Source organism: Pseudophryne corroboree, chromosome 8, assembly GCF_028390025.1.
Source record: "Pseudophryne corroboree isolate aPseCor3 chromosome 8, aPseCor3.hap2, whole genome shotgun sequence".
Classification (NCBI taxonomy): domain Eukaryota; kingdom Metazoa; phylum Chordata; class Amphibia; order Anura; family Myobatrachidae; genus Pseudophryne; species Pseudophryne corroboree.
The window spans coordinates 45,746,502-45,759,001 of record NC_086451.1 but is presented as its reverse complement, the minus strand read 5'-3'; the positions used below and the strand labels follow the sequence as shown (position 1 = coordinate 45,759,001).

Here is a 12,500-nt window from a genome sequence, read left to right as displayed (position 1 = left end):
CAGAGCTGCACAGCAATGTCCATAGGGGTTATACATGTAACATGGTTACAGACTAGCACATCTCGTTACTAATATACTAGATAATAGAAGGGGAGGAGAGAGCTCTACTACAGCAGCAACAGCTGACTTTCTGCGGGAGGAGAGGACACAAAGGGGGAGAAATCCTGAAGATGCCAGTGGCAAGAGCTGATCGGGGGAAGCAGTGGAGGGGTCATTGGCAGAGATAAATGGGTGGGAGTGTAAGGTGATTACAGTAATCCAGGGGAGAGATATGGGGATGGTGAATGAGGGGATTTATTATCTTTAATGTAAGAAATGAGCTGATACTGGAGATAATACGGAGGTGGAAGCAGCAGGATTGGGCGAGGGTCTGAATGTGGGGGGATAAGAGGGAATACAGATTATGGATTGCACCAATAGGTACCTTAAATGGCAGCCTGAAGAGAATGGGGGTCTCCTAACAACACCGCAGACTAGAGACCTGGATATGCAGAATATCTCCGGCGCTGTGTATGGTAATAATGAATGGGTAATGTCATACTCAGGTTACAGGGGATGTGTGTGACACACTTACTGAAAAGGGCCGGTGCTGATGGCAGCTGTCACAAGCGGGGGGCTGGGGGCGGGTAAGGTTACATAAGGTTACAGACATGTAGTGGTCTCTGAATAAGGTGGATATTTGCATGGATCACTGATTGCTGGAATTACATGTGACTCAGACCCTCAATTACTGCACGGGGAATGTATCCTAAACACAGTGTAAATAATACATACGGATTACACAATACATAATATTCCAGTAAACACCTGACCGCTGCGTCATAGGCAGCGATGCTGGCTGTGGTGATTAGGACGCCTTTCTGTCCATCAGTGTCTGGCTCATTCCTCACCATCTCTGCTGTCACTAGACGAATAACATGAAACGCGTCGGAAATGTTCCCCTAAGAGATCAGCAAAAAATATAATCAACAACTTTTATACTCTTGAGAAAATCCATCTTGTTTTAGTCGCCAACTTATTATATTATAATTTAGCAAAGTCTAGCAAGATAATCATCCTGCCTCAGGTAAAGAGGAATTGCTGACGTATCTATTACTCTGACTTCTCTATTCCAGGAACCATCATGTAATATAAACCAGCAATGCTGGAAGCCGGGGCATGGTTCTTTTTATATTAAACAGTAACAGTATAGTGACAATGTGTCAGTAGTGAGGTGTCTGTGATCTCCCAGTTATTGGGTGCGTTACAGTGAACACGGTCTCAGTATTAGCACATGGTGGAACTGGGAGCTGGTCAGGAAGCCAGACATAGGAGGAGATGTATCAACGCTTGGAGAGAGATATAGAACCAATCAGCTCTTTTTTTCAAACACTATAAAATAACAGGAGCTGATTGGTTGGTACTTTAACCTTCTCCAAGCTTTAATACATCTCCCTCAAAGTCTGCAGAACACACGACAAAGCCAAAGGAGATTACCAGTTATTTCCATCTGCAGCTAATCAGGAGGCAGAAGTCATTGTTACTCATTATGGACATAAGGTCCCTGGTCCCGTGTATATTCCATCTATGTATTGGATAGTAACACAAGCAGAATATAGTGCTGGGTCACAGGTAGAGAGATAGCTAGGTGCAAGTCTCTATAGAGTATTTCCTCTTACATCTAGTGTGACACTTGTAAGAACTACGCCCAGCAGGTGTGGTGACGGCAGCAGGTTTTTATTCACTGCAACTCAGCCTAACGAGTGTCGACCTAAAGACCGGATACCTACCTGGCTTGCTGATCTCAGCCAGCTACAATACCTGGACCAGACCTGCCATATACCCTACATCCAGGTATGACCCAACTCACTCTGCACCTGATAATCATTCTGGGCCAACCTGACAGCTGTGGCCCCGGGACCCCCTGCCATACTAGAAACCAGAATGGTATATTCCAACTACAGTGTCACAGGGAACAGGTGTAAGTGGCATGCCAAGGTTTGGAGGAATCACCAGGTAGGACCAATATGTAAGCTCTGGCCTTACATTTAGGCTTTCATAATCTATAAATGCCACTTACTCTCTGATCCTATTGCTCTCACTCCTTCCCTCACTCTTGCCGGTTCTATTACCAGTGCGGTTACGGCAGCAGTCAGTGGGGCCAATTCAATTGTTTTGGGCGTCTAAAAATCCAGTCTAAACGCAACTTTTTAGACACCAAAACAATTGTCACAACTCAATTGTGTCGGTGCGCCCATCGTGCCCAAACAGACTGGGTTTAGCTGCCTAAAACGCCTAAACCCGTCCTTACTCCCCGCTTTGGGCAGATTGAATGGGTTGGGATTGGGTCACTGGCGTCTGGGATCCCAGCGGTTAGCATACCGACGCCGGGATCCCAGCCGTCAGATTGCCGGCGGGGGGGGGGGGGGGGGGGGGGGGGGGAAGCACAGCGAAGCCCCTTGCGGTTCGATTCCCACGCTATGGGTGTAATGGACACCCACGAATGGGAATAGTCCTATTAGTCGGCATGACGACTGCTGAGATTTCCAGCGGTCGGGATTCCGGCGTCGGTATAGTGACACGATTACATCCCGATTGAACAGGTAATTGGTGTGGTTCAGCTGCGCACCCTTCACATGCTGCCTATGGGTTATAACTTGGGCCTTCCCTGTGACCAGAAGTTGTATTGCAAGTTGAATGAATGTGGTAAAACACAGACAGGCGCTCAGTGAGATCCCAATATAAAAGATTTATTACGAATATGAGTAAAAAAGATTCAGAAGATAATACAGTTTAAAAACAGAACAGTAAAAGAGCATATGAGTCATCTAGAAAACATGGCATGTGTTTCCTAAGTAGTATGAAGTTTATCCAGAAAACATGGCATGTGTTTTCCAAAAGGAAATAACAATAACATTCAACGGTACTGACATTTATATGCAAGTCATGCAGATTTATATACAACACAATAAAACAATAAGTGTCCTTGAAGTCTATCCAGAAAATATGGTATGTGTTTCCTGAAAACAGGCAGCGATAATTGTGCAAATCAGGGAGTCCGGTAAATGTTCAAGTGGATCAGAGTGTCCTTACCCGGTCAGTGAGGATGGAGCCACTGGTGGTATAAAAGCAGAGTGCTATCCGGATTACCCACACTGCTGGGCTCCAAGGCAAAAACCGGGAAGTTCCTCCGCAGGTCCTTATGGCGTAGTCACTATGTCTGCCGTCACAATCTCTCTGCTTTAGGCTCCTCCCCTATAGAGAGTAAGACAGTTATACTGTATATTGTGTATGTTAGAATAGTAACATACCCGAAGGCAAAAGTGTCATCACACAGAAGCCAGGTACATGGCCGTGCTAAGCAGTGACATTATATGTAGCCCAAAGGAGTAATTTATAATCACACTCCATGGGGTTTATTTACTAAGATTCGTAATTTCCGAAAATAGGTCAAAGTTCAATCACGAATGACATCGACAGTGTAAAACTGCAACTTTTTGAATTGATTACGACTAATTTACTAAGCTGTCGTATTCGTATTTTTCTTTGCTTCCGATGTCGATGTCATTCGTGTTTTTTTACCTAATTTGACGGCAGTGATTAGCAAAACACTGCCGTTTTTTTTTACAATCAATCTCGGCCGGATCTGTGTGATCCGTGCTGGGGTTCGTATTTTTTTTTTTTTTTAAATTAAACAAAGTAAAATCCTAAAAAAAATTGCGTGGGGTCCCCCCTCCTAAGCATAACCAGCCTCGGGCTCTTTGAGCCGATCCTGGTTGCAGAAATATGGGAAAAAAAATGACAGGGGTTCCCCCATATTTAAGCAACCAGCATCGGGCTCTGCGCCTGGTCCTGGTCCCAAAAATACGGGGGACAAAAAGAGTAGGGGTCCCCCGTATTTTTAAAACCAGCACCGGGCTCCACTAGCTGGACAGATAATGCCACAGCCGGGGGTCACTTTTATATAGTGCCCTGCGGCCGTGGCATCAAAAATCCAACTAGTCACCCCTGGCCGGGGTACCCTGGGGGAGTGGGGACCCCTTCAATCAAGGGGTCCCCCCCCCCCAGCCACCCAAGGGCCAGGGGTGAAGCCCGAGGCTGTCCCCCCCCCATCCAATGGGCTGCGGATGGGAGGGCTGATAGCCTTTGTTGTAAAATAAAAGATATTGTTTTTAGTAGCAGTACTACAAGTCCCAGCAAGCCTCCCCCGCATGCTTGTACTTGGAGAACCACAAGTACCAGCATGCGGCGGAAAAACGGGCCCGCTGGTACCTGTAGTACTACCACTAAAAAAATACCCAAAAAAACACAAGACACACACACCGTGAAAGTATAATTTTATTACATACATACACACATACATACATACTTACCTTATGTTCCCACGCAGGTCGGTCCTCTTCTCCAGTAGAATCCAAGGGGTACCTGTTGAAGAAATTCTACTCACCAGATCCAGTGGTCCAGGCTCCTCGGCAAATCCAGGGATAATCCACGTACTTGAATAAAACAAAAAAACGGTTGCCCGACCACGAACTGAAAGGTGACCCATGTTTGCACATGGGTCACCTTTCCACGAATGCCAGAAACCCACTTTGCCTTCTGGCTAAGTGGGTTTCTTCAGCCAATCAGGGAGTGCCACGTTGTAGCACTCTCCTGATCAGCTGTGTGCTGCTGTCCTCACTGACAGGCAGCACGCGGCAGTGTTACAATGTAGCGCCTATGCGCTACATTGTAACCAATGATGGGAACTTTCTGCTCAGCGGTGACGTCACTTTAGGTCAACCGCAGGGCAGAAAGTTCCCATCATTGGTTACAATGTAGCGCATAGGCGCTACATTGTAACACTGCCGCGTGCTGCCTGTCAGTGAGGACAGCAGCACACAGCTGATCAGGAGAGTGCTACAACGTGGCACTCCCTGATTGGCTGAAGAAACCCACTTAGCCAGAAGGCAAAGTGGGTTTCTGGCATTCGTGGAAAGGTGACCCATGTGCAAACATGGGTCACCTTTCAGTTCGTGGTCGGGCAACCGTTTTTTTGTTTTATTCAAGTACGTGGATTATCCCTGGATTTGCAGAGGAGCCTGGACCACTGGATCTGGTGAGTAGAATTTCTTCAACAGGTACCCCTTGGATTCTACTGGAGAAGAGGACCGACCTGCGTGGGAACATAAGGTAAGTATGTATGTATGTGTGTATGTATGTAATAAAATTATACTTTCACGGTGTGTGTGTCTTGTGTTTTTTTGGGTATTTTTTTAGTGGTAGTACTACAGGTACCAGCGGGCCCGTTTTTCCGCCGCATGCTGGTACTTGTGGTTCTCCAAGTACAAGCATGCGGGGGAGGCTTGCTGGGACTTGTAGTACTGCTACTAAAAACAATATCTTTTATTTTACAACAAAGGCTATCAGCCCTCCCATCCGCAGCCCATTGGATGGGGGGGGACAGCCTCGGGCTTCACCCCTGGCCCTTGGGTGGCTGGGGGGGGGGACCCCTTGATTGAAGGGGTCCCCACTCCCCCAGGGTACCCCGGCCAGGGGTGACTAGTTGGATTTTTGATGCCACGGCCGCAGGGCGCTGTATAAAAGTGACCCCCGGCTGTGGCATTATCTGTCCAGCTAGTGGAGCCCGGTGCTGGTTTTAAAAATACGGGGGACCCCTACTCTTTTTGTCCCCCGTATTTTTGGGACCAGGACCAGGCGCAGAGCCCGATGCTGGTTGCTTAAATATGGGGGAACCCCTGTCATTTTTTTCCCCATATTTCTGCAACCAGGATCGGCTCAAAGAGCCCGAGGCTGGTTATGCTTAGGAGGGGGGACCCCACGCAATTTTTTTTGGCAAAAAAAAACACTTTCCAACCCCTTCCCACTGATATACATGCACGGATCTCATGGATCCCTGCATGCATCTCAAATCACGTATAAAAAAAGCAGGTCTGTTTTTTTTTAGGACTTTTTTACGAATTGTAATTTTTCACGGCAGTGTTTTGGGTTTTTTTGCTTTGCACTTCTTAGTAAATGACCGAGATTCATACTTAAACAGGCGTAATTTGACCGATGGTGTATTCATTCGTAATTTTTTACCTGAACTAGAAAAAAATTACGAATGCCCTCATCACTGCCGTGATTAGTGTTTAGTAAATGACCGAGATGACACTTTGAAGAAAAAACGGCATCTCGGTCAAAATCGGGAGCTTAGTAAATATACCCCCATGTAGTTAGTAGTCTGATCCATGGTGGGAAACAAACGTAACATTAGTGACCTCAGTGCCGTGAGGCAGCAATGCTAACCACCAGTGCCGTAACTAGGCATTTTAGCGCTGTGTGCAAGAAACGGCATTGGTGCCCCTTCCCCCTTATGTAAAATACTGGCAGTGCGAGCCAGAGGCGCGCAAAATCAGGATTTTGGTACTTACCGATAAATCCCTTTTTCCGATTCCACAGGGGACACTGGAGCACAGTGGGAAATAGTAGGCAGTAACTTGGAGCTGGCCCTTTAAAACTCTAACATTGTGGTTAACTCCTCCCCTACTATGTCCCCCCTCCAAGCCAGTCTACGTAAAATTGTGCCCGAGGAGAGCTGGAAAAAACAAACGTTAAAATAGAGGAGGTTAACGCCGCCATGTAAATCAGGATAACACGAAACTAACCTGGAAACCTAACCTAACAAAAGGTTAACCTTAACCAAACAAGCAGTCACATAGTGATCTGCAAACCATTAAGCGAAAAGGAGGAAACAGCGCTGGGTGGGCGTCCAGTGTCCCCTGTGGAATCGGAGAAAGGGATTTATCGGTAAGTACCAAAATCCTGATTTCTCCTTCATCCACTAGGGGACAGTGGAGTACAGTTACAATGGGGACGTCCCAGAGCACCCAAGATGGGCGGGAGAGCGCTGAGAGTCCTGTAAAACCGCTCGGCCAAACTGCGATGCAGAGGCCGCAAAAGTGTCAAACCTGTAGAATTTGACAAACGTATGTCGGCCCGACCAAGTAGCCTCCCGACATAAAGTAGTCATGGAGACCCCGCGGGCAGCCACCCACGAAGGCCACACAGAACGCGTAGAGTGTGCTGAAATTGAAGACGGAGGTTCCCGAGAAGCTGCCAAATTAGCTTGTCTGATGGTCAGCCGAATCCATCGAGACAAAGTCTGCTTAGAAACCGGCCAACCACGGCGGGCAGCATCGCATAAAACAAATAAGGAGTTGGACTTCCGAATAGCCGAAGTCCTATCCACATAGATCTTGAGTGCCCTGACAACGTCCAATGATCTCGAATCCGGAGAGTCCACCGAGAGGGCAGGAACCACAAGTGGCTGATTGATGTGAAAATCGGACACCACCTTAGGTAGATAAGACATGCGAGTACGGAGCTCAGCCCTATCAGCATGAAACACCAGGTAAGGAGGTCGACAAGAGAGAGCCCCAAGTTCCGACACCCATCTGGCCGAAGCGAGAGCCAGGAGAAGAACCACCTTCCAGGTGAGATATTTCATCTCCACTGACTCCAGAGGCTCAAATAACGAAGATTGCAGAAAAGAGATAACCAGATTGAGGTCCCATGGTGCTGTCGGAGGGCGAAAGGGAGGCTGTATTCGTTGAACCCCCTGAAAGAAAGTCTGAACTTCCGGCAGCAAGGCTAACTTTTTCTGGAAGTAAACCGAAAGAGCAGAGACCTGCACCTTTAGTGAACCCAGTCTTAAGCCTGCAGAGAAACCCGCCTGCAATAAACTGAGAAGGCGGGCTAAGCAAAAAAACTGAAGTAGAAAACTCACAACGTTCACACCAGGCCACATAGGCCTTCCAAATGCGGTAGTAGTGAGACGATGTGACTGACTTTCTAGCCCGAAGCATAGTAGGTATAACCGTACGAGGAATCCCCTTCCTTTTCAAGGTGGCCTTCTCAACAGCCACGCCGTCAAACGTAGCCTGCGTAAGTCTGGATAGAGAAAAGGACCCTGTTGTACGTAGTGGCAGGGGCCAAGGCTCGGCTACTGACAACAGGTGTAGGGTGGAGTACAAAGCCCTGCGTGGCCAATCTGGAGCCACCAGGAGGACCAGAGCGTTTTCTCTTGATGCGTTGCAGAACCCGAGGCAACAGTGGGAAAGGAGGAAAGAGGTAAACGAACCGAAAATTCCAAGGAGCCGTGAGGGCATCCACACCCGCCGCCGCTGCCGGGTTCCTCATTCGAGAGTAATAAAGAGGTAGCTGATGGTTCAGGTGGGACGCCATGAGGTTGATCTGTGGTTTTCCCCACCGGCGAACCAGCTGACAAAACACCTGGGGATGGAGCGACCACTCTCCTGGGTGCATGTCCTGCCGGCTGAGATAATCGGCTTCCCAATTGTCTACTCCTGGAATGAATATCGCCGAGAAGGACAGAGCATACTCCGCCCAGAGAAGGATGTTGGTGACCTCCCTCATTGACGTAGACTTGCGTCCGTGGTGAGGAGAGTCCAATCGCACACACAGACCCGCCTTCCTTCCAACAGATGCGTCGACTGGACCCACCAGAGAAGCGACGACCGTGCCTTTGGAGACAGCGTCACCCGATGATGAAGGAACAGATGAGATCCTGACCACTGATGTAGAAGACACAGCTGGAACGGTCGAAAGCGGAAGTGACCGTATGGAAGAGTTTCGAACGCCGCTACCATCTTTCCCAGAAGGCGAATGCACAGATACACTGACACCTGACAGTGTCGAAGTACCGACCTCACCAGCGTCTGAAGAGACAGGATCTTGTCCCGAGGAAGAAAAACCTTCTGACGGACCGTGTCGAGAATCATCCCCAAAAACAGCAACCGTTGTGAGGGGCATAAGTGAGACTTCGAGAAGTTCAGGATCCCCCCGTGCCGAATCAGAAGGTCCTGCGTTATCCGGATATTCTAAAGTAACAGGTCTGCAGAGCGTGCCTTTATTAGCAGATCGTACAGATAGGGGACAATCGTCACACCCTGCTTCTGAAGTAGGGCCATCATGACCGCCATTACCTTTGTGAACACTCTGGGAGCAGAAGAGAGACCGAACGGAAGGGCCTGGAACTGGAAATGAGCGTCTTGTATTGCGAACCGGAGAAAAGCCTGATGAAGAGGCCAAATGGGAACATGTAAGTATGCATCCTTGATGTCTAAGGACGCCAGAAACTCGTTTTGCTCCAACCCCGCAATAACAGACTGGAGGGACTCCATCTTGAACTTGAATACCCTCAATTACGAATTGAGATCCTTCAAGTTCAGGATTGGCCTGACCAAGCCGTCCGGCTTCGGTATGAGAAACAGGCTTGAGTAATAGCCCTGTTTCCGATGATGAGAGGGAACAGGGATCAGTACCTATGCGAATAGAAGCTACTGGACCGCTGCCTGTAAGGCAACTCTTCTGTTATCTGCAACTGGTAAACCCGTGGTAAAAAACCTCTGGGGTGGTCAGGCTTGAAAATCGAGCTTGTAACCGCAAATGATGAGATCCATGACCCAAGCATCTGGACAGGATTGTACCCAGGCCTCCCTGAAATTCCACAGACGAGCTCCCACCCTGCGGTCTCCCAGGTGGGAGGGAAGCCCGGCATGCGGTGGTAGTGGTGGCGGACTTAACCTCTGACTGGGTTGAGGCTGTGGAACCTCTGCCCTTGCCCCTACCTCTATGGCCATGGGAGACGGAAGCTCCTCCCCTGGCCTGGCCTCGGAACCTGGAAGGGGCACGAAAGGATCGAACGGAGGGACCCCTATAAGGCTTGCGAGGGGCTGGAGCAGCAGAAGGAAGATAAGTCGACTTACCTCCCTACGGTGGCTTGAGAAGTCCAGGCATCCAGACCTTTACTTAACAGGACCTCTCCCGTAAAGGGCAACGCTTCTGCTGCCCTTTTGGACTCCGTATCCGCCTGCCACTGCCGCAGCCAGAGAGCTCTGTGTGCCAAAATTGCTAAAGCGGAAATCCTAGCTCCGAGAATACAGATGTCCTTGGAAGCCTTGCAAAGATTAAGGGCTGATTCACGGATGTGTTCCGCCAACTGTATCAGTTGATCCGCAAGCAAATCATCACGAATTCCAGAGGATAATTGCAACACCCAGGCTTCCATCGCCTTGTTGACCCAACAACCTACCTGCGCCGGGTGTTGTAATACCCCCGCCACCGAGTAAATAGTCTTCAAGGTGGATTCCAACTTCCTATCTGACGTTTCCTTCAGCGAAGTTGGTCCAGGAACCGGCAGAACCGTCTTCTTGGACAGATGAGACACTGAAGGATCCACAATCGGAGAGATCTCATAACGCGTCCTGCTACCTGCGGGAAAGGGGTAGGAAGAAAATTTTTTCCTTGATACCTGAATGTCACGAACCGGTCTCTCACCTTTGCGGGTTCTGGGGTTCATCCGTTGCCAGTGCGGTTGCTCGCGGTGCTGTGCGCCCGTGTGGGGACGCGGCGTGATCAGTGGCACAGGTAATGCAGAGTCTGGGAACTGTGAGTGCGGGGACCAAATGGCCTAAGGCACTGCGGTGTGTCTGCTGTATAGGAGGTGGCCATGTTGGAGACCAAATAGCTAATACAGAGCACTTGTGAAAACACCTGTGGGCAGGTGTAAGCCAATCCCGTGCTTGTGCTGCCTTTAAGTAGGCTGGGATTATGTTACTCTGGGCCAGTGCTTTGTTGTATCAACGCTGTGCTCTAGCTCTGAGCTCTCTCCGTGCATTCCTGTGTGATTCCCGTGGTCCAGATATCGCCTCCGTTCCCAGAGGTCCGTTTGCAGCCTTCACTGCCAAAGATCCACCGGCTCTCCGTTGTGCTATCAGTCAATTGCACACCTATTGGAAACACTTGGATTCCCAGTGTCCTGCATGAGGTTACCTTGTCTGTCTGTCTATCATACAAAGTCTGGAGGATTCCATTTCACTCAGCTGTTCGTTTGTTCAACTCTGCATTTAACCCATTCATCACCTTGCCATCTACTACAGTTTCACAGTGATCTCCGGAACCCGCAAGTAACCCAATTCAGTACTTTTATTTGCTATGTTGTCATTACAAGGATAATTCTTCACAGTCTCTCAGTTAACTCTCAAAACTCCATTGCAAATTCTTACAGTTAATTCTCCATGTCTGCATTAACCAGTTAAACACAATCTGCAGTTCAGCATCAAAGCTTGTTTATATTTGGATAATTCAACATTTATTCTTCAGCTTGTTTTTGCATATGTTTCCATGAACATTTCTTTTATTTATTTTTGAGTTTTCTCTTGCATATTATTTCTGCCATTCCTGCAATACTTCAGTATAATGATGATTAACAACTAGTCATTTAACTCTTTACTGAATTGTTATTTTAATAAATATATGGAACGGAACTTTCTTCGCCCCCCCTGCTTTCTTCATACCCCAGCACCTACACCTGTGGTTGGTTCCAGGTTAGCGGATTCACAAAAACACCTGGACCTGACAGTAAGCACTGGCCACATGGATCCGTCAAGTGACCAATTCGCAGGAGGCGGTGCTACGTCAGATATCCTTTCCCGTCTGGAAAACCAGGAGTCTATACAGACACAAATAGTGCAGTTTATGCAAACTATGGCAGACCGTTTAGAGACTCTTCATACACATATTAAAACGTCTCAAGTCCAGATTCCAACTCCGGTTGTCCCAGTTACCACTACAGCTTCTCATGTGATGCTGCCTACGTCCCGCTTGCAGTTACCCTCTCCGAGTAAGTTTGACGGAACTCCAAAACTTTGCAGGGGATTCCTGAATCAATGCGAGATCCAGTTCGAACTGATGTCCGCCAGTTTCCCATCAGCTCGTTCTAAGGTCGCATATATTATTGCCCTCCTCTCCGGTCAGGCTCTGGAGTGGGCATCACCGTTATGGGAGAGAGGTGATCCTATCCTCTCTAATTACAAAGAGTTTGTATCTTCCTTCCGGAGAATCTTTGACGAACCAGGCAGAACCACCTCAGCATCCTTGGAGATTCTCCGTCTACGTCAAGGTTTACGTCCTGTCAGTCAATATATTGTTCAGTTTCGCACGTTGTCTTCAGAGTTAAACTGGAATGAGGAGGCCCTGATCGCCGCGTTTTGGAATGGACTTTCTGAGAGAATCAAGGACGATTTAACTATCCGGGATGTGCCAACTAAACTGGATGAATTGATTTCTCTCTGCAACAAACTTGACCTACGCTACAGGGAGCGATGTTTAGAGAGATCCAGGGCAGAGCGATCCAGTCCACGTTATCATCCTAGGCCTCGACAAGATTCTTCATCACAGTCTCCGGTAACGACAGAAGAACCTATGCAGATTGGGCGCTCTCGCCTCACAGAAGAGGAACGACTTCGTCGTCGACAGGGTAACCTCTGCATGTACTGTGGGTCCTCCGAACACTTAGTTAAATTCTGCAAACTCCGACCGGGAAACTCTCGCTCCTAGCTTATTCAAGAGAGGTTAAGCTAGGAGTTACTCTAGAATCACGTTCTGGGAAAGAGCCGACCTTGTCTATTCAATTAGAGGTTCCAAGTTCTACAGTGAAAGTTTCAGCTCTCCTAGAT

The 12,500-nt window shown here is 48.4% G+C and overlaps 1 long non-coding RNA gene across 1 annotated transcript in view; it reads right to left on the bottom strand.

Annotated features, from left to right (window-relative positions):
- Positions 1-2,708: 2,708 nt before the first annotated feature.
- LOC134948382 (uncharacterized) overlaps positions 2,709-12,500 on the bottom strand; it is a 101,830-nt gene continuing 92,038 nt past the window's right edge. The window contains exon 3 of the long non-coding RNA XR_010182947.1: positions 2,709-3,234. This is a non-coding gene — a long non-coding RNA (uncharacterized LOC134948382). The remainder of the gene's footprint in view (positions 3,235-12,500) is intronic.